General features: G+C 35.9%; 1 protein-coding gene across 6 annotated transcripts in view; it reads right to left on the bottom strand.

Annotated features, from left to right (window-relative positions):
• The window catches only part of LOC100747418 (tensin-1), a 278,060-nt gene that overhangs the window by 179,137 nt on the left and 79,121 nt on the right, over positions 1-19,802 (bottom strand). For 2 of the 6 annotated variants that reach the window (XM_012389864.3, XM_024370141.2), the window contains exon 1: positions 17,367-17,568. The exons of the other annotated variants lie outside the window; for them this stretch is intronic. The gene's annotated coding sequence lies outside the window, so the exon portion shown is untranslated. Of the gene's footprint in view, positions 1-17,366; positions 17,569-19,802 lie in introns of those variants that run through there. 6 annotated transcript variants of the gene reach the window in all.

Raw genomic sequence — 19,802 nt, 5'->3', positions numbered from 1 at the left:
TCCCAATTAATAAGTTCAGTTGGTAACAAGCTAAACAAAATTGCAGTATTTTTCTTTACCGAAATTTACGATCAACGGAGTTATCTCATTTACATATGATTTATATATTCGTTGCATTTAATGTATAAAATTAAACATTTAACGTAAAAAATTAATTATTATACACGTATTCAAATTGCAGTTCTGTATTGTCATTATATTTATCATATCCATTGGTCTGTTTCAAAAGTCAGCTACGTGGATTTTTATCGTAAATTATGCTCTAATGCAACAGGCGCAAAAATAGTTGCAACATAGATTTCATCATTTAAGCATACTGTCATTGCACAATGGCATTTGTCATTAATAAGATTTGAAACCTGCCACGCCCATGATAAATCTCGATATTTATCGCAGGCGTTGTATCGTTACGCTATGGTGATTTTCATCAATGCTCGCCATCGATAAACGCAATGTATTTATTCACATGTAAATTAAAGAAAAAGTTGTTGGTGGTTTCGATAAGGCAAAATTCACCAATGTTATGAACATCAATGAGAACGTAACAGTATTTATATTCAAGGACGTACGCAAGGAGTAAGGTGCATGCATAGTATAAGGATACTAGAGATTAATGTATATTTACGAGTTACTTTTCATATTTTTGATCATCGTGTATTTTTAGAATTTATTTCGTGTCTCTAAAATTTATTTTATTTACTTTAAAATCGAAATGTAACACATATAAGTCAATTAAAAAAGTAAGAATTCCAATTTTATATATTTCTAATTAGCTATATCTCTGCCTGATTGGTGCATTTCTTAACTTCGTGGATTTATTAATTAAACATGTACGCATACGTATACATTATACACGAGTATTTTTATTACATTAAACGTATCTTCTACATATATCTATATTACAAAATTACATTTAAAGAAACATCGAAGTATCAGTTCAAATATACTACGTAACAATGTTAAATGTGAAAACAGAGAAAATCACTGAACTTAATCAACACGATATTATATTTAATACATAATACGATTTGTAATCATGTATCTGCAACTATCACGAATTTAATATGAATTAACAAAATGAAAAATATATGGGATTTCTTTCAATGTTCTATTTAGATATTATCAATCGTTTATCCGCTCTATGGGTATCGAAAAAACTATTCGCAGTTTACCTGACAACCATATAGATATTACATAATGTTATCCCAGGGGTCGTCCTTAATTTCGGAATATCGGGGAAGAAGGAAGTAACTGGAGTGTTAATCAGGAATGGACCTTTTTACGAAGGGATATGTCGTTGAAGAATGAAGAGAGGAGGGAGAGCCTGGATTCAGATACACGTCGATAAATGCGGATGAAGGTGAAATGCCATCAAGGATGCTAGATGATAAAACGGGAAGGGATGATCGAGTGAGTGATCGGTCCGAATAGAAAATGGAGGTTAGGCTATACTCCGTTGCCTACAGCCCTACAGCTAGATTAGATTGCCTACCCTCGATCGTCTTCAACTTGGGACAATATCCTTCCAGTTACAAGAAATCGTTTTTGTCAGTAGGTCTAGAGAGACTTACTGCGACAATTCGAACAAATGTTCGGGAGGAAATAACGTGTTACGGGAAAACAAAGAACGAGAATAAGGATTTCTAATAAAATTCAGTTGAAATTAGAAAATCTGGAATTTACTAAACATGGTCCTAAAATTCTCTATTATTGGAAACCGATTACCTGTAAATCCTTTTGTTCATTGCTAGATGCCTTTGGTATTTATAGTTATTTGGTATTTATATTTTATATATATTTGGTATCTGTATTTAAAGTTATATATAATTTATAGTTTTTAAACTTGGACTTGTAAAATGATCAAAAACGGAGAAGTAAAAAGAGGAGAAATAACGAATAATAATTTTGAAAGTACGCACTTTGAATTTGTCTTTTTGTTGAATAAGTTTCTATGTCAGACTTTGAAGAGAGTTGTCTTTTGTGAAAATAATGACTAACGGGATTGCAATTTGCTTTCGTATATTTTCTTTTCCGAGGGTTATTACGTGATAGTGATCCATAGAGACTCCGTCTATAGAGTCATTACGATATCTATACTTTGCACGGCTACGTAATGGAGAATGATTTTAATCGAAGAAATTAACAACGACGTCTTGCCCCAGAGAAATTTACTTTCAACGTTTTGTCAAACCGCGACGTGTCGGACTTCGCATATAATAACCGTTCTTTTTCAATTTTGTGCTAACATTATACTAATCTACAAAGTCTCGTTATGCAAATCGGAGACATAAGAAAATTTGCTTGCATATCAGAAAAATTTCTTATTTCTCCTGAAATCAAATTTTAGTATCATATAGACAATTCCATTGAACATAAATTGACTTCGAAGAAATGTTTCAGACACTTGTATATTTGTAAAATTAAATTTTTTAGAAAGCTAATGAAAGTAAATATTTTTTCAATAAGATTGACGTAACTAAAACAAGCAGAAAGGGATTTAATAAAATATCACAAGAACGGAAGGAAATTAAGATATCTAGAACGGTCTTTATTGATCATCAGGAAAACCGCGGGTAAATATTACATTTGTGGACTGAGAACCCTCTTGGTTACTTGCTAACCTTAATTTCATCTTGCTGATAGAATTTCGTATAGCTACCTGTAGTAGCCGTTTCCATTTCCCCTCGGACTGATCAGAGACCAGACATTCGAGGTCGAATGAAACAGTAAGTTTTACGAAATTAGTCTCTCAACAACATTTCTATATAAGAGTAAGTCAGATTTAAAAGAATGAAAAATTCAGGCTTTTTTTCATAAATCTCAAATGAAATTTTACTTTGTTTATTTCAAACTATATATTTCATAACATAAAGACTAGAAATATCAGATCGTTGATTAGTATTCCTATTGAAACTTGTAATATCCACGATTTTTTTATTAAAAGTATTTATTAATCAAAATATCATCCATTGAATTCGCTATATTTTATGTGTAATAAAATCGTTGCCCTTAATAGACGACAACTGAATTAAATTTATACATTAAACGTGATTTTTATCATATTCACAAATACATTTATGTATAGCGAGAATTAACGAATTATATCAGTTTTAATCAACGATTAATATTAGTTTCACATTCGTTCGTTTTAGATTACATGTTTCTTTGGTTTGTTTTTATTTCACTATGAACATTCTTCACGATCACATAAGTATTATACATTTGACAATCTTCCGTTCTTCATTTCCTTAATCCAAAAGGGTGATCTCTTCTGTAATAATTCAAATTTCATGCCGTACGATAGGTATAACAAACCTGCAAGCATGCGCAGACCCATTAATCTTCGGTTGCTAAATAACTTGGACAAAAAGGAACATCCCTGGCACAACATAATTCGTCAGGCAGCGCGAATGCAGCAGGTTTAGTCGCTATTTGATTTACTCCGTTGCAGGAACATGCAGGCGATTAATGCGTCTACTTTATGGCAGCTTAACAGCCAATCAGTATGCGAATTGCGGTTTACCATTGATTCATTAAGTCATGGCTTGTCGGAAATTTGCATAATCGTTCGAAGGAGCAACTAGATCTGGGTTGTTGCTGCCGGATCCCACGAGAGAATCAGGATCGCTCGATTTGCTCGGTAGTCGCTACCTAGCCATCTTATGCTAATACGCACTGCGTCGTACAATGGCTTTCAATAGCGACAATGTTGACTTGCCGTACAAACAGACTGAATGATATCAGCGACGTGTACGGGATCAGGAAGTTCCACCACGTACTCATTACACCACGAAAATGAGGCCAATGTCAAGTTTCGGTCTCTTCCAACCAAACTTGCTATTTAGACTACGAACTTTTCCACTGTTATACTATCAAGTACATCGGTTTCGTTATACGAACTATCATCGATATGTTTAGAACGACGTTTAGATGGGTAGCAAAGTTTGCGCGTGAATTGTAATTCAATTCCTTAAGCAATTGGAGTCTCCATGAAGAGAAAAGGTACACTGTACATTACAATTATAATGCAGAATATTAATTGTGTACTGTGGTAATGATCTCTTTCTTGAGATGCAGCAAACTAAACTTCGAAACAGTGATAAACAGCAAATAAAGAAATATTTTCTGGGTCTTTAAGGATATTTAGTAGATACATACACATGCACTTTACAGCGGTCACAATTTACATAGTAAACTATCGATTGTATTAATAGCCTCCATATTTAGTGGGATCATCCTAATATAAAGTGTATATTCAAGATGAGCATATTAATTTTTCACGAAAAAATGCATACTCGTACTAAATGTCTTCGTACTCTTACATACATTTCCAGACTGATTCGAAGATTTATCAATATGATGATAGTCGTGTCTTGTTACGTTACTCATGAAATTTCAAAAAGTTAGTACATGAAACATACGTATATTCGTAAAAATGTATTATGGCAAGCGTTTGAATATTTTCGAGAATGCAACAAGAGTCGTATATCTGTTGCTATATTCGAAAATATCGATATATTGGCGAACGATAACGCTATACATTCAAGGATTAAATAACTGGACAAGCACGTACATAGTAACTGGAGAGAAGATACCTGTGTGCAACGTTGGTCGTAAGTTTATGAAATATGAAGTCGAAAGCTAACTAATTTATAATTTTATGGGCACAAAACGCTTAACATTCCCCGAATTCCAAAGTTTCATTCTGTAAATTGTACAGTCCTGTTACCGGCTTGCAATATTAATCATACGCTTTTTATGTTGTACAAACTTTAGGATCAAAGTTCGTGACGAAGGTACAGCTTGAATTAGTAAAGAGTTACTTAAAGTTACGATGGTTTTAGGAAGTGACGTGCTCCTGAAATTTTGGACGATAGACGTCTGGGTGAATTTGTTTCTTTAGTATTTGGAAAATATTCTCGTGTACTCTCGTCAAATACTACAATGCAATATCACGCTTTTCCTGCGTTGTAATACGTTTCTCGTTCCTAACGCTGCGCATCAAAATTTATTCGAGTTGTACGCATTATATGTAGTCTTGATGGTCTTCATTAAATGTAGAAAATGCGAAGCGTGAAATTGTCGATCGAGTGGCAGTTACTTAATCATCATGCTGGTGCGCTGCAACGACTTTCATTAATATTGTATAATGAGGATCAATGAATGAACATGCGGTACACTTCTCGTTAAAAATAGCAGAAAGACGTGACAATTTTTTATTTTCCCTATTTATGGAATTTTAACCGCTAGCCAATTTTTATAAGTAAACGTAATATTACGCGTTAATAATTTAATAGTTATTAGTCATTTTCTATTTCGACTTTCTATTTTAACATGGAAATTTTATTTTTCCCGCTTGTATTAATCTTCAAACCGACGATAGCGAATTTTTTAGGAAATGCACATATCAAGGTCGTCGTATCGTACAGTGTCGATCCATTTCCAAGAGTATCGTATTGCCGATAGCCGGAACCATAAATGTGTCATCACATCAGGGTTTAGGTTGGATAGCGGCTTTGAGTGGTGATTCGTGATATTCTCAGAGAGAGTAGCGCGGCTCTAAGCAAAGTAAAGAATCGCGGATGTCATAGTTTCGGGCTGCCGACAATCGACAAGGGGCCCGACGTTCTCTGCTGTCGTTGCCCGTCGTCGAGGGTCGCGTGCACATTAGCGCACCTGGGGCAGATGATTCGGAGACACTCGAGCTCACGATGTTCCGTGGTACGTGGAAAGCGATAGGAATTTTCTAAATGGATTTGGCCACATCATCGAGTGGAATAAAGGGAGAGGATTGACTGTGAGTCAAAAAACTCAGCACTTACCCCACGATTAATTTACTAAATGTCCAGCTGGACAAATTGTAAAGTACGAATTAAATTAAAAAAAAAAAAAATTGTCCCACAACCTTCGCGAGATCAAGATCGCCTAAGATCGTTAGATGCACGAATTTGTTATAAGTTAGATTTTCCATATCTGTTGTCTAAAATTATCTCTTATCTTTCTTTCCCATCAGCTTTTCTATTCTTTTTTTATATAAAACTTCCATCGAGACAAATTTGTCAAAATTCAGTAAGTTTAAAAAATCGTGTTATCGATCGAATGATACTAAATAATAAGGACCCTTTGCTTCTCGCAATGGATGGTAATATTAACACATTCAACGTGGAAGACGTGAAGAACGCACGTGTCATGGGGATTTCCTATTTTCTAACGGATGACGTGCAGATAAATGGATACATGTTATAGAAATATCGATTTCCGCCACGAGGGACACCCTTCGATTTTGTGCGCCGCATTAAATGCGTCGAACAAGCAACCGACTTTCGACTTGAAGGAGATAATAAGATTGCACGCCTACTTTATAAACACGGCCTTTTCAAATTTCTAAAATTCCGAACGAGCATCAAGAATATGTTCTATTTCCCCGGATGCATAATTACGTAGCATCTATCGATTGTTCCCAAAAGGATTTATCAGGGAGCGCCAGGTGTGCGCTCACGGTTTATGGTAACATTTCACAATATTTGTGTTTCATGGAGAATGAAAAAAATGGAAGAAAAAGAGGGAATATTGTCACACGAAACACTACATAATCGTATTCGTTATCATACTTTTTGGTTAACGCATTCATTTCTGACTGATCGTGTAGATACACGTAGATGCGTCCAAACAAATCGATGTTGATTATAATGCTAACATGTAACAGTTTTACCTTCTGAAAATAAATTGATAAAAGTTTATCAAAAAAGAAAAAAGAAGAAAATGGAATGAAAACATAGGTCATAGGATAATTTAAATGATCATTATATATTGGCTTCACGGTTGTCTTCTTTCACGCATGGAACATATAACATATCTTCGTGACGCATGAAATTTATAATTGATCGTTTCTTTGTATACGTGACGTTTCATACACTGTATGGTATACAGTCTGTTTTGCATCATTTCATACATTTATCGCTAAATTTCAATTTCTCCCGGAAGCACATAATATGATGATTACACAAAATTAATGTAAATGGATGCAAATGATTCGAGCTTGGAACGATACTTCTAATTAATGATCCAACACAGTAATTTAGCGCTTATAAATTACGGATAGTGATCGTTCTGATATATTAACTTGGAAATTAATTTCAAATAAAGTGAAATAAGAAAGCACCATTAACTGGAAAATACTATCTTAATCGGTTGTTTATCGTCGCATTGACTATATGATAGATTACTAGTAACTCGGTTGAAGTTATAGGCTGAGTTTTATACTGTTATAGCTCCTGGAAAGGATTGATTTATTTTCAAAATGTCAGCAGTTATATGGTTTGATTAAAATTTTATCAACTTACTCCTTACAGAGTAGCAATTAACATTAAAATATGATCTAGCAAGAGAAAATTTGTCTCCGTGTAGAATAAGATAGTCTGCAATAATAATTGTATTATGTATTTGTTATACGTATAGCGATAAGTCTGATATATTAATGCAGGAATTAAATAATCTCGAATAAAGCGAAATTAGAAAAAGTTACAGATAGGAAATATTTTTGTTCTTTTTTTCTTTATTATTGATCGTACTCGCGATGGATTTTTATAAAATATTTATATCGACAGATGAACTAATGTTACAGAAATTTGTCAGTTTTATAGTAAACATTTATGCAAACAACAAACATTCGAGCTAGTAATTGTTTCTCAGTAAAAAGTTCGATGCGTATTTCCGCACCGATGCGAAAAGCTCGGCGATTGTTTCGGCAAATTGGAAAATGTTTGCGCGAAATTGACTCGATGGAGAAGCGACGCGTTAACTGGTTCATAATGAATATTTGAACTGGCATGACAATTAACTTGTTGGATAATATAATGGCCAAAGGGAAGCGAAATGCGTCAGGATCGCAACGAGGCAACGATTTTATGGGTTCGATGAATTCATTGAAGCGTATTGGCTGGATAAAAAATTTTCTCATCGATAAAATGAAAATTCGCGCCACGGTTTATGCTTCTGAATGTTTTTATGGGAGAAAAGATGGGACTGCGAGTGATTTCCATTTTTTGTAATTCTTAATCCGAATTAATTGAAAAATAAAACAGAGAAACGAAATATAATACTGATGCGGATGCTGATAAAACATTCAGAAATTTCTGATTTCAAAATTTAGTCATAATTAACGTTGGCAAATTCTTACTCGAAACAAAATTTATGAATAAAATTTTAAATACAAAAAAAAAAAAAAAAATACAAAATATACATCTATTGAAATAATGTAGTGAAATGTTCACAGTTTGAAACAACTGGTTCATTACTTTTATACGGTAAACGTGCACCTCGTTTAAATACAATCGCGTTAATAATCACTAAATCATTATTTTACTTTGACGATAATGACATATACAAAAATTTTATTTTCTTTTACTCTGTATTGCAATATTTTGTATTTTGCAGACATTTCGGTACAATAGCGTGCAATGGACAAAGAAAACAAAAGGGAAATCGAAAAAAACATGCAGGATAATCCGTGACAAGTTACACGCGATGTTTTGCATGATCCGGTAAGCCGTGACGAACGGAAGAGAACGAACAAGAGAAGGAAAGTATATAAACGGTGGCTGTTTATCGAAACGTCATGCGCAGGCAGCCTATCAAAAGCAGAATCGCTCTCGGGACTCGGGAGCCTCCTCGTTCCCTCATTTCCACGCACGCTTCATTTCCCATACACACTACAAACGTTTGTTTATAGTTAGTGCCGAAAGCTGCTGGCAGCAGCACGGTGTCTACCTTCTTTTATCATTTCATCGATACCGAACTTCCTCGCAAGACTGAACTTGAAGCGTTCGCTTCAAACTTCAATGATTATATGCATCCTATGTGCATCATTCTATGATATGATAATACATCCGTATTTTAACGATGAAAGAGAAGGTAGTAGTATTTCTGTACACTGTTTCCGCTCCTTGTGTAATATGCATGTAATTAACATTTTTTTTTTATTGAAACATTTTTTATTGATATTTTAAGATGTGTAATTTGATGCAAAGTAAAATAATTCTTAATGTTTCCCTTTATTAAGCGGACGTTTCATGATTCAGGGTCATTTCAAGGTCATAGTATAGGTTGTTGAACTCGTCTTAATGTCAGCCACAACAGTATGGAGTTAAAAATACGTGGTAACAGTGCAGGTGATGTTGACTTCTTATCGAAAGAACAATTTCTTGGAAATTTCTTATATTAGAATTTGTAGCCAAGCGAAAGCTGATTAATTTTTATTCAAAACATTTTATTTGTCAAATTATCGGGAGCGTCTGAAACATCGTGGTGACATTTACGCGTCACACACTGTACAAATGTTAATCTCATGTCGGAACATTTTCTTTCTACGTTACTACAAAGTAGAAAAGAGATAATTTTTCAAATAAATATAATAAATGAGATGATTCTGTTCTGTATTTTCTGTTCCTATTTCCTGCTTGTAAATATCCTTTTTCGCGGATAACACACTTGAAACGGCGCAGACATGCTAGAAAGTCGCATCTGTTTTATTCGTAAATAGACGTCTGTTATTAATTCATTTAAGTACAGCGGCTGCTTCAGTATCTTGTCATTTCCGAAAAGCGATCTTGTTTCTTCCTCATTTTGTTTCTTTTTTTTTTCATTCCTTCTCCGGAGCAATCTACTTGTTTCACAGGCCAATGGTTACGAAACCAATCAGTGTAACCCGCTCGAATGGAAGGCTCGGCAGGTGTACAAAGAGCTGCTGCACGAAAAACGAACAAAATATTACGCGAATTCCGAAAACGCGGACAAAAAAACGCCGTTACATTTGCGTCATTCTGCGTGAAAACGTATTTTTCACACAAACATGACAAACGTCGTCTAATACAAGATCCATTTCAATTGTAAGTTCCTTTCGCTTTGTTCGATATGAATCTACCATCAGCTTTAAAAAATAGTAGCTAGTCTTTCGATTCAAAAGTGTTTCTACTGTTATTCTAATTTCTATCATTATTTTAACTTCAAGTATTTGAAAGATACTCCTCGAAAGCATAGTAATTGAGGCAGATAATTAAACTGCGGATTTTTATGCAGTTATAGGAAATTTAAAATGCCTGTAAAAATGCGCAAAATATACGAAGCGTAGTAGCTATGTATTATAATATCTAGTGGATGAAATAAGTTTCTACTTACATTCCATTTCCTTAATGAAATTTATAAAAATAAGAATTTGCATAATAATCTGCAATCTGCTGAATACTTGAGGAATAAGGAGGAAAAAGAAACAAAGAATATTACAAAAATACCTTCACCGAGAAGATCAAATTTTAATATTTTATTCCACCAGTAACGAATTTTACCATTATCGTTTATAATATGAGGCTTATCTTTTTGTTAGACGTCATAAAAATATGAGAAAAGAAAGATAATTTAGAAAGAAATTTTAATCGTTTCTTCATTGAATATCACAAAGTATTGAAACAAAATAAGAAATGTCTATTTTTATTATATTATCAAAACCAACAAAATCTTAACAATATTATATATTTTGCTTCTTTATTTTTTATGCATGAAGCTTTATTACTCCTGATGTAACGCAGACTTACACTACTCAGATACATTGGAAATAAAAAGACTGGAAATATATTTTCTTTCGTAGACATCATCTATTTTTAAACAATAGACATTAAAACCTTGAACGATATCCAAAGTGAACATTTTACAGATGCGTATGTCTAGAATATAATAAAAGATTATAAAACTACGCGAAAAGAAAGAAGTTTAATTGCTTCTACGAATTTTGCAATTTTATTTTCCATTTACTTCAACCATGTACCAGTTCTAAACAATGTACTAGAATCCAAAATGAATACGTAGACAGGTCTGAATAATTTAATCGGAAGTCGTAAATTTCCAGCGAAACTGTTCGCGGAGTCCATAAAAGCGAAGGCTTCTTAATCAAATTTTAGCGAGAGAAAAATCGCAATTAACGCGGCAGTTTAATCGTACGTAATAGCTGCGCCAATTTTGCCGAATATGCAAGAGCCCGCAGAACTCTGTCAGGACATCAATTTGCGTTATGCAGCGTGCTCGTTCAATCTCCTTCGAAGGTCCTGCCGACCGAATCACATTCCTGGGCGGCCTCGTTTCTCCCTTCAGGAAAATTCAGCGACCACTAAAGGTTTTCGTTAAATTATTCAGGGCCACGAGTCGACCCGTGGAAGGGCGATTTCCTTTCGGGTGATCGATCAATTAAGTCGACGACTATCCCGGAACAATCGTGCTTTATTATCTGACGAATCCTGAAACCATTTCATTCCGGCTATTCATCTCGCTGCGTTCTGCAACCACGGAATAAAATTTTTCGTCTTTTCGTCGTTACGAGACCATGACCTACGAAAATGTTATTTCTGCGATTATCTAACATGAGATTGCGGTTTCTCGTCACAATTCGTTGTAGTACGTACTTGCGTACATTTCATACGTTTGCTACGCTTGTTAGGATAACATTAGAGTGCGTATGAAGACCGCAGGCCAAGCATGTCATGTTTCTTATTTTGAGCAGTTTTAAAATTCAGTATATTTCCAATCAAGCCTACTTTATCAAAACTGTCATTGACTCTTCTGAGTTAGACGCGTGGTTTTTCTAGTCACTTTCGTTCCATCCAAGATTACTTTCGATAATATGATTCAAACGATGCAGTAGAAATATGAGAATTATTTTCTAATGACACGTTAATAAATATACGCGCGTAATATATCGTCTCGCATTATAAATAAAAAAGAAGGAATCATATTTAAGGTATGTTTCTATAATCGTTAAGACGGCATTCTCATAACCGAAAAATATGCACATTCATAAGAATATTGTAGATAATTCATCTTCTTTTTTTACCAGTTCAAGAATCGAAGATCCCTTAATAAAAACCCAATTACGTTTTTTCGGCACTTCTTGAACCCTATAACGCCCGTTTGTCAAATATAAATTATGCTTCTAACGAAACGTAAAAAGCCTCGGGAAAACGGTCCTTAACGAGAGCGCTTGGACGAATGAATCGTATTATACGAGTAATTCGCCGATGCGGACATCAAAGATGGAAAAATCTTAAGGTTTGCCATCGTTCAAGAAACGGGACTTTGAATTTCGATAAAACTGAAAGGGCCTCTGCCAATCGCTCTTTCCGGGTTAAAAAGGAACGTATAAAGCGCACGCCGAGAACGACGGTACAGGAGAAAGTGCATTAATTGCATCGCTTGATCATCGAATGGCGTGTCCGATCTTTCTAAGCGTGCGAGTTTTACGATCGATGAGAAGAATATCGTGCGAGATCGGGTTCGTCTGCCGCCGGAAATGACGCGACTTTTCCACTGACGTATATATATATATATATATATATATAGAAGAAGAGAGAGAGGAGCTTTATGACATCGCGGTGTAATATCGGACGATATTTCCGTCACGTAAATTCGTAACGGCCGCTCGATAGAGAGCACCGAGAATTCGATTGGAAAACGATGGCCTGAAGTTGAAATGTTGAAACCAAATGTACGAATTCGAGGAATACGCCCGGAACAGAATCGTACGTTTTGAACAGCGGCCTTGGAACTTTTCTCCCATCATTGGCCGTATAGCGAATTTCGAAAGTCAGATGTATGGTGTACACCGACATGTCATAGCTCGCTTAGTTTTCAGGAATCTATTGACAGGACCCTTTTCTCTGGTTTATTCAGCTTATCGCATATGAAAGAACGATTTGATTTGTTTGTTATCACAATATGATGAGAAGTCTGTTATAGGTACATGTGCGTATAGTACGCATCATTTTACGATGAAACTGTGTTCTTTTTGTAACGATTTTTATTTAAATATTTATTTATTAAATATTTGTAATTTTAAAGTAAATGTAAATGTACTAGTAGAGCATGAGAGTATAAAATAAATATGATAAGTATACAGCATTATTGCCAGACTGGTAAAATTGGAGGCTAAATGTTTGGACATTTTCTCGTTTTTCGCATGATATGTAATATAATTATTAAATCGCAGATAAAATAGCTTGCACTAATTTTGTTCTTTGTTATTGTGTATTAGGCAATTATAACAAATTAAAATAATCTTTGTCTATAAGTCGTCCAAGTTCTAAGCTATGGAGTAAATAACAAAGCTGTCACGATGGAGATCAGTAAACTTATAATCAACGTGTTATTCGCATGATTAAACGAGAAATATTGCTTTCAATTATCAAGTTATTATTAATGTACACTTTTCAATAGAATACGCGCACCGATAACAAGAATCGATCAAAATGCCTGGATATTTATAACGTACATAAAAATACGTATCTACATTCAGTATATCATTTCAAAGTAGAAAGTAACTTCGTCAAAAGTCATTTGACCAACTTCAGTTGTCACCAACACATTAAATCTTCGTAATTTATTCAAGAAAATTAGCTGCGTGCTGATAATCTTAGCAAGTAACGATGCAATTTGTCCCTTCACCGTAAATCTTAATTGAAACATTCAATTAAAACGCTAACTGCGTAACCCTGTTTTTGAAACTCAGTTAACGCCTTTGGAAATCACTCGAGCTACACAGAAATATGTATATGCTAATGATAGACCCAGATTTCCGAATTAACGAGGCAGCCACAGGCTTAAAATGGGAAGTTATTACGACGCAATATTCCAAGGCACGAACTAGAAGTTTCTTTAGGACGAAAACTCTCTTCGCAAACTCTTCTGTAAGTGAAACTTGAAACCTGCATAATTGACATCAAATTTCTGGCAACTGGGAACGTTTTTCAATGAAATTCCGGCAGCCCCTTCAAACACGCAGTCTTCTTTTTCATCGTATAATCTCCGTGAAAATAGGTGACGGATGACGAGTATATTGGCGTCTTGTGTTACATGAAATTTCAAAGGAACTGCTTGACACAATTTCCATGGTCGATCAAATACGCGTGGCTGGAAACTGGGAACTTTTAATATTCCTGTATCTGAATGAATATGGAACGCGAGGCTATAAAAAGCACACTCTAACAAAGATAGACGGGTGGTTACACACAGTAAAAGGAAAGTAATAGCTTTATCAAAAACAAAATTTGTAGTAACAATTGAATTTATGTATCTCTCGTTTGCAAGTAGAGAATCAATTTCTTTATTTCATCGTGCATATTGTCATGTATGAAATTAACATTGATTCCATTAAACTAGTCTCGAATTAATCACAATTAAGATAAAATTTCTCCAAATTTCTGGAATTTATTTGTGACATTGGATAATTTTCATTGCATCGAAGATTCAGAAATATTAAGTGAAATAAAGATTTCGTAAGATTACGTACGAAATAAATCACAGATTGCTACTTTGTATTTTATTTCCACTTTAAATAACATTTTTTAATTTCATCTGTATTATAACTACACCCAAAGTTATACCCTTTGTTATTTTTTAATAAAAATTACTACAATTTAAAACTACTATCTGTAGGATTTGTTTTTGTTCGATTATACATGTATGTATGTGGCTGCAATATATTCCACGATGAAAAATTTAATTCAATAGTAGTCCAATAAAATTGGAACGTTAGCAAAACGTGCTGTATGCATCGCATCGGCATTGAACACAATCGAATACCACTTACGATTCTTCAATCGCACTCATTGATTGGTGAAAATAAAATGAAATCCATCAATTTTATTCACATCTTTAACAACGTGTGTTCATTTTTTACTAAAACCTAGGAATTTATACTTCTTTACAGTTTCACTCTCTTTGATAAAAATACATTTTCCAATATGTTGTAACAGGCTTTCGTTTCGAAACATGTTTTTCGACCATGTTTTCAATTAGTTGGAAATTTATTGAAAGTTCTAAAATCACGGTATTATATAATCATAGGTATTATAGAAATGGATTAACGATGAGACTGTAGATGTTTCTGCAAATTTCAATAGCTATGAACTCGACTACAAAAATAGAATCTAAACAGAGATTCGCTTCGTCCACTAAGTATCTTTGCGAATATTTTACTTTATATATGTTACATATTTTACATTTTACGTCCATTCTGTAGATTTTTGTCTATTAGATTTCTCATAAATACATTAACACATATATATACTGGACACGACAGCTATTCAAGACGCTTTTACTATATTCTTCTGAATTATTTCTTCTGAAAGAAATTTCTATAAAGTCGAATGAATTTATTTAATTGACGTGGAATTACACAAGAGATTATAACATTTTCCTGCTATTCTGATAACAGTGTATTGCCATTAATCGTTAAAAGGTAAATGCGAAAGCAGAAACGCAACGTTTCTCGAATGAAGAAACAGGAAAGCATAAATATCATTGCAATTTAATATTCCTACCTTTAATCCTATATATATGATCTTCCGCGATATCAAGTAATTATCTGAATATCGAAGAATTTATACGATATCCTATCGCGAAAATCCGTTTCATGAAACAATTCGTTAAATTCAATTCATTATACGATGCACGAATTTGGGTCCGAAATAAAGCGATTGAACGGTCGATCGGTCCAGTCATCACTTTTACCTTTTATCATATTGATAGGCCGTGCCGACAATTATCTTTTCGTTTGAAATTTGCGATGAAGCGTGTGCATCGATAGCCAGGCGAAACTCGTACTCGTATCAATTGGCCCCTGCGATCTGGCAAAGCGCTCGTTTCATCCCCCATACCCAATTTACTAAAAGCAATGAATTTTTACCATACGCGGTATTACGTGGTTATTTACAAAATGCGCGCACGCGAACGCTTTTCAATGTGAGAGAGAGAGAGAGAGAGAGAGAGAGAGAGAGAGAGAGAAGATCGTCAATTCGAAATGGTCGTCCAGCGAAAGTAATGAATTTTTATTGGGCCTCTCGCGCCGCCCGTTTTACAGGGACCGTATCGACGCAAGAGGCTTTTTCATCGTGAAATCATTAGCAGAGATTCCCCGTTTACCAAGGGCGATGCATTTTTACGAGACGTGACGTCACCGGTTTGCGAAAGACAGGCAACATCGTGGCGGTTAAACGACCGACCAAACGATTCGCCGTGTTGTCCCGGCCTGCTCGGCAACGCGATACTTTTATTTTTAATTGGGTTACTCAAACTAATTAATTCTCGGCCCAACCTCTCATTAATGCGACAGAGAAATTAACGACGGGAAAAAAAGAGCCATTGACGTTCCGAGTAGAAAAGTCGGTAATTTATGGTCCGCGTAAATGCTCGCCGTGTGTAAAATACTTTTTACGCCTGACCCCTCTCCCCCTCTCCGCTTCCTCTTTCAACCCATCCTCCTGTCTGCGACCATGAATTTTTCAAAAACTCCGTTGATCGAAGCCGATTGATTGGCTTCGTTGTTCATGGTCACGCGCCACGGATATCCTTGATTTTTATGTGTAATTTCTTTTTAATTCGAAGTACCGTGCGAATATAAAGTACCTGGACTATGTTTGGTGACGACAAACTTTAAGAGAAAACTTTTTTTTTGCAGGGAATTCAGGGATTTGGGAAATTTCAGGGATTTAAATTGTACAGGATCCGATGAAATGTTTTAATATTTCGACTTCGTAAATTCTTAAGCCGATAATAAGGATTTTAAGATACCATTAAACGGTTTGTACATGCACGTGCATATGTAGTGCCTCGATATAACTTTACACAATGTAAAAGTTACGAGTGCAACCGGAAATATTTGATGCTACACTGTGACAGAGAAAATATTTAATGTTAGAATTTTAAAAGACACTGCATAAAATTGTTACGTCAGTTACGTATTGCATTCTTGAAATCACGTTGTTGCTATTTATAATTCAATATGCTGAATAAAAATTTCTATTTACCCCAACCGCGTGCCTGTTTGTAACTTTCTATTTTGACTTATCTACTTACGATTCTCCGTTTCACGTAAAACCAAACACGAATTGTCAAACAAATTACCAATTCATTTAAATTGGACGATATAAGAGAAAACTTTTCCATTTGTAATTTTTCATTTATGACTTTCAAATCGTCAACGAAACCTATCCATTCAAATTATCCGAAGAAAGCTTTCCCCGATATCACAGTTTCCCACGTACGATAATTTCCTTCGACTCTACTAAATAATGAAAATCATCACAGACGGCACATTTCCTATCCTATATACCGCTTCAGAACCTAAGCGCTGAGTAGCGAACACCGGAAGTTAGGAAACACGTACTACGAACGTTTTCACCCCTTCGATGGTTCCCTTCGCCGCGCCGATAATAATTTCACCCCTCTATTCTTGAAACCCGTCTTCCTCGTTACAAGCACAGCACGTCATTTTTAATGAACGCGTCTGACGTTCGTTAGGAAAATTTGAAGCAAGCATGTCTTACCTCGTCTGCGTTCACCCTGAGGTAGCACGCCAACTCACACTAGCATCACGCACGAACCTCGCTGGGACGCACTAGAAACTCGCGAAAAAAGAAAGTTTGGCAGGTCGGGTGAAAAGGCACCCCCAATCGCGAGCAGGTACCCGGGTGATACACGAATGACTCGCTGGACGCGACTGACAGTACCGTGTTGCTCCACGTGGGCTACAAGCTCCAACCACCCCGTGAAACCTACACAGTCGCGTGACGGATCATACACGAGCGTAACGCACACCGACGAACTGGTAACGGGAGGGGGCTGTGATCATGCGCACTCCTGCAGCTTCCTTGGATTCGAACTTCCACTCTCTTTCTCTTTTTCTTGTTAAACGCGTAATTAGCAGCATTTCGCGGCTACGCTGCCCGATAATCGGTTATGGAATGCAATCGCTACCGGTTGATGCTTCTACCGCGTCTGCCCCTGCTTCCGCTTCTACAACGAACGTTCCTTGCTTTTCAATGACTGTCCTGACCAACTCGCGATCGAGGGATGAAATGATTGTTTGGTCCTTCGTACTTCGAAACATCCGCGAGAACTTGGTTCGAATGTCACTTTAGGTTTAATGGAAAATCAGTAGGAAATTGTTAGGATCTTCGAGAATTATTATTTTATTCGAAGTAACAATTTCTAACAGATTTTCGAAGTTCCTCGTCTTATTCACCTCGAACTTCTTTGATAGGATTTAGATCAAGAAACTGTGAAAACGCCAATTCACTATACGTATTATCGTAACTCTTACATACAATTATAGTAAATTTTAACTATGTACGATATATATATACCGAATCGTAACTATACACGAATACAAAGTTCCCAACAAGCCGTATATATATATTTGGTGAAACTTCATTGATATCTATTCTCATTCCACTACCAATCCACCTAACTTTTGTCCTCGACTATATATATATCTATCTGTTCATTATGCGCATAGTAAAATAAGCAATGCAGCCATCGTATATCAGAAACATGAAAGAAATTCTCATAAAAACGCCCTATCACTCTGTTAATAACAAATGCAAATTTCTAGCATTATAAAGAGATTTATAAAACTCGGACGATGGCGGGCGCGTTGGTTGCACCAAAGATACGGTAATGAATCGCTTCTCAATAAGCTGCAAGTTGGTTACGATGTTGCTAATTAAGTCATCCGTTATCATTTTTATCGTTTGGTGTACTCGGAGGAATTTCCAGCTCGCAATCGAGCTTGATAAAGATCGTGAAAAGGGAAACGGTGAAGGAACGACGTCAGAACGGAGTCGGCCGGCCTTAATCAGGAAATTAATCTCCGTTTCAGAGTGAGCTTGTTACTAACGTTCGACGGCTTGGCATTTCGTTAGCCACAAATTACGCAACCTCGACATTCGATGCTGGCCTCCAGAAACACCGATCGCGAACAACACGTGATTTATGCACCTCGAAGATCCTGATAATAAAATTCTAATTACGTTCCGCAGGTACTGTGTCTCGACGTAATTCGATTAATTAGAATGGTTCTCGTGTGTTACCGACGACCGATGTATATTCGATGCTCGTTCTCCGTTTTCTCCAACCAGCCATGTGAAAGTAATACCCATCAGGATGTGTCAATTATGAAAATTTATAACGTTCTGTTGAAATTGCAGCATGTATCGAAATTATATCAACATCATATTTATTCCACGTTACCATTCGCTCGCATATCGAATATTAACTCGAACATAACACGCACGCACAACTTAAAACGCTTCAACGTAATTTTAACATTTGACACGTGTAATATGTTGATCAGGATATTCCATGGTAATTGTTCATCTTATTTCACAAAACGTCGTTACCATATTTTACAAGAACAGCGAGCTGCTACGCTTCCAATCGATTGTACCAAATGAAAGATTTCGCTTTGTAAAGGTAAACGAACCATCGCAAAGATACGCAGTCAATTCTCAGTCAGCTAAAACAACGGCACGTCTCGCTATTTTGAAGAAAAATTCGCTGCAATTACTCCGACAAAAGGGGGCATTGGCGCGGATGATCGAATACTGGTCTAGTCATTGAGCTAGTCCTTCTGAAACGAGGAGCCAAAGGAGGAAGACAACGAATGTGTCAGTGTTTTAGGGGTTCCATGGGAAGTCGCTAATTATCGAGGTTTGTCCGAGTCGTTACAGTAGTTATCGGACTGCTTCTTTTACCTTCAACAGACTTCCATCTCTTCGACTATCCGCACCCTTTTGCAGCAGCGTGGTTCGGGTCTGCATTCAGAGCAGCCACGCGAAACGAGAAAGGCCACGGTTTCTGTCTCAAGCGTGTTAATTAGACAGGCCTTTGTTTCCTCAGAAGGAACCCGAACGAGGCAAATATGAACGATAAAGCGACCCTTGAATTTTGTCTGTCGCTTGATATCGCGGCGGCCGCCGCGC

The sequence above is a fragment of the Bombus impatiens genome, unplaced genomic scaffold (genome assembly GCF_000188095.3).
Source record: "Bombus impatiens unplaced genomic scaffold, BIMP_2.2 scf_0665, whole genome shotgun sequence".
NCBI classification, from domain to species: domain Eukaryota; kingdom Metazoa; phylum Arthropoda; class Insecta; order Hymenoptera; family Apidae; genus Bombus; species Bombus impatiens.
This window is presented reverse-complemented; position numbering and strand designations above follow the sequence as displayed.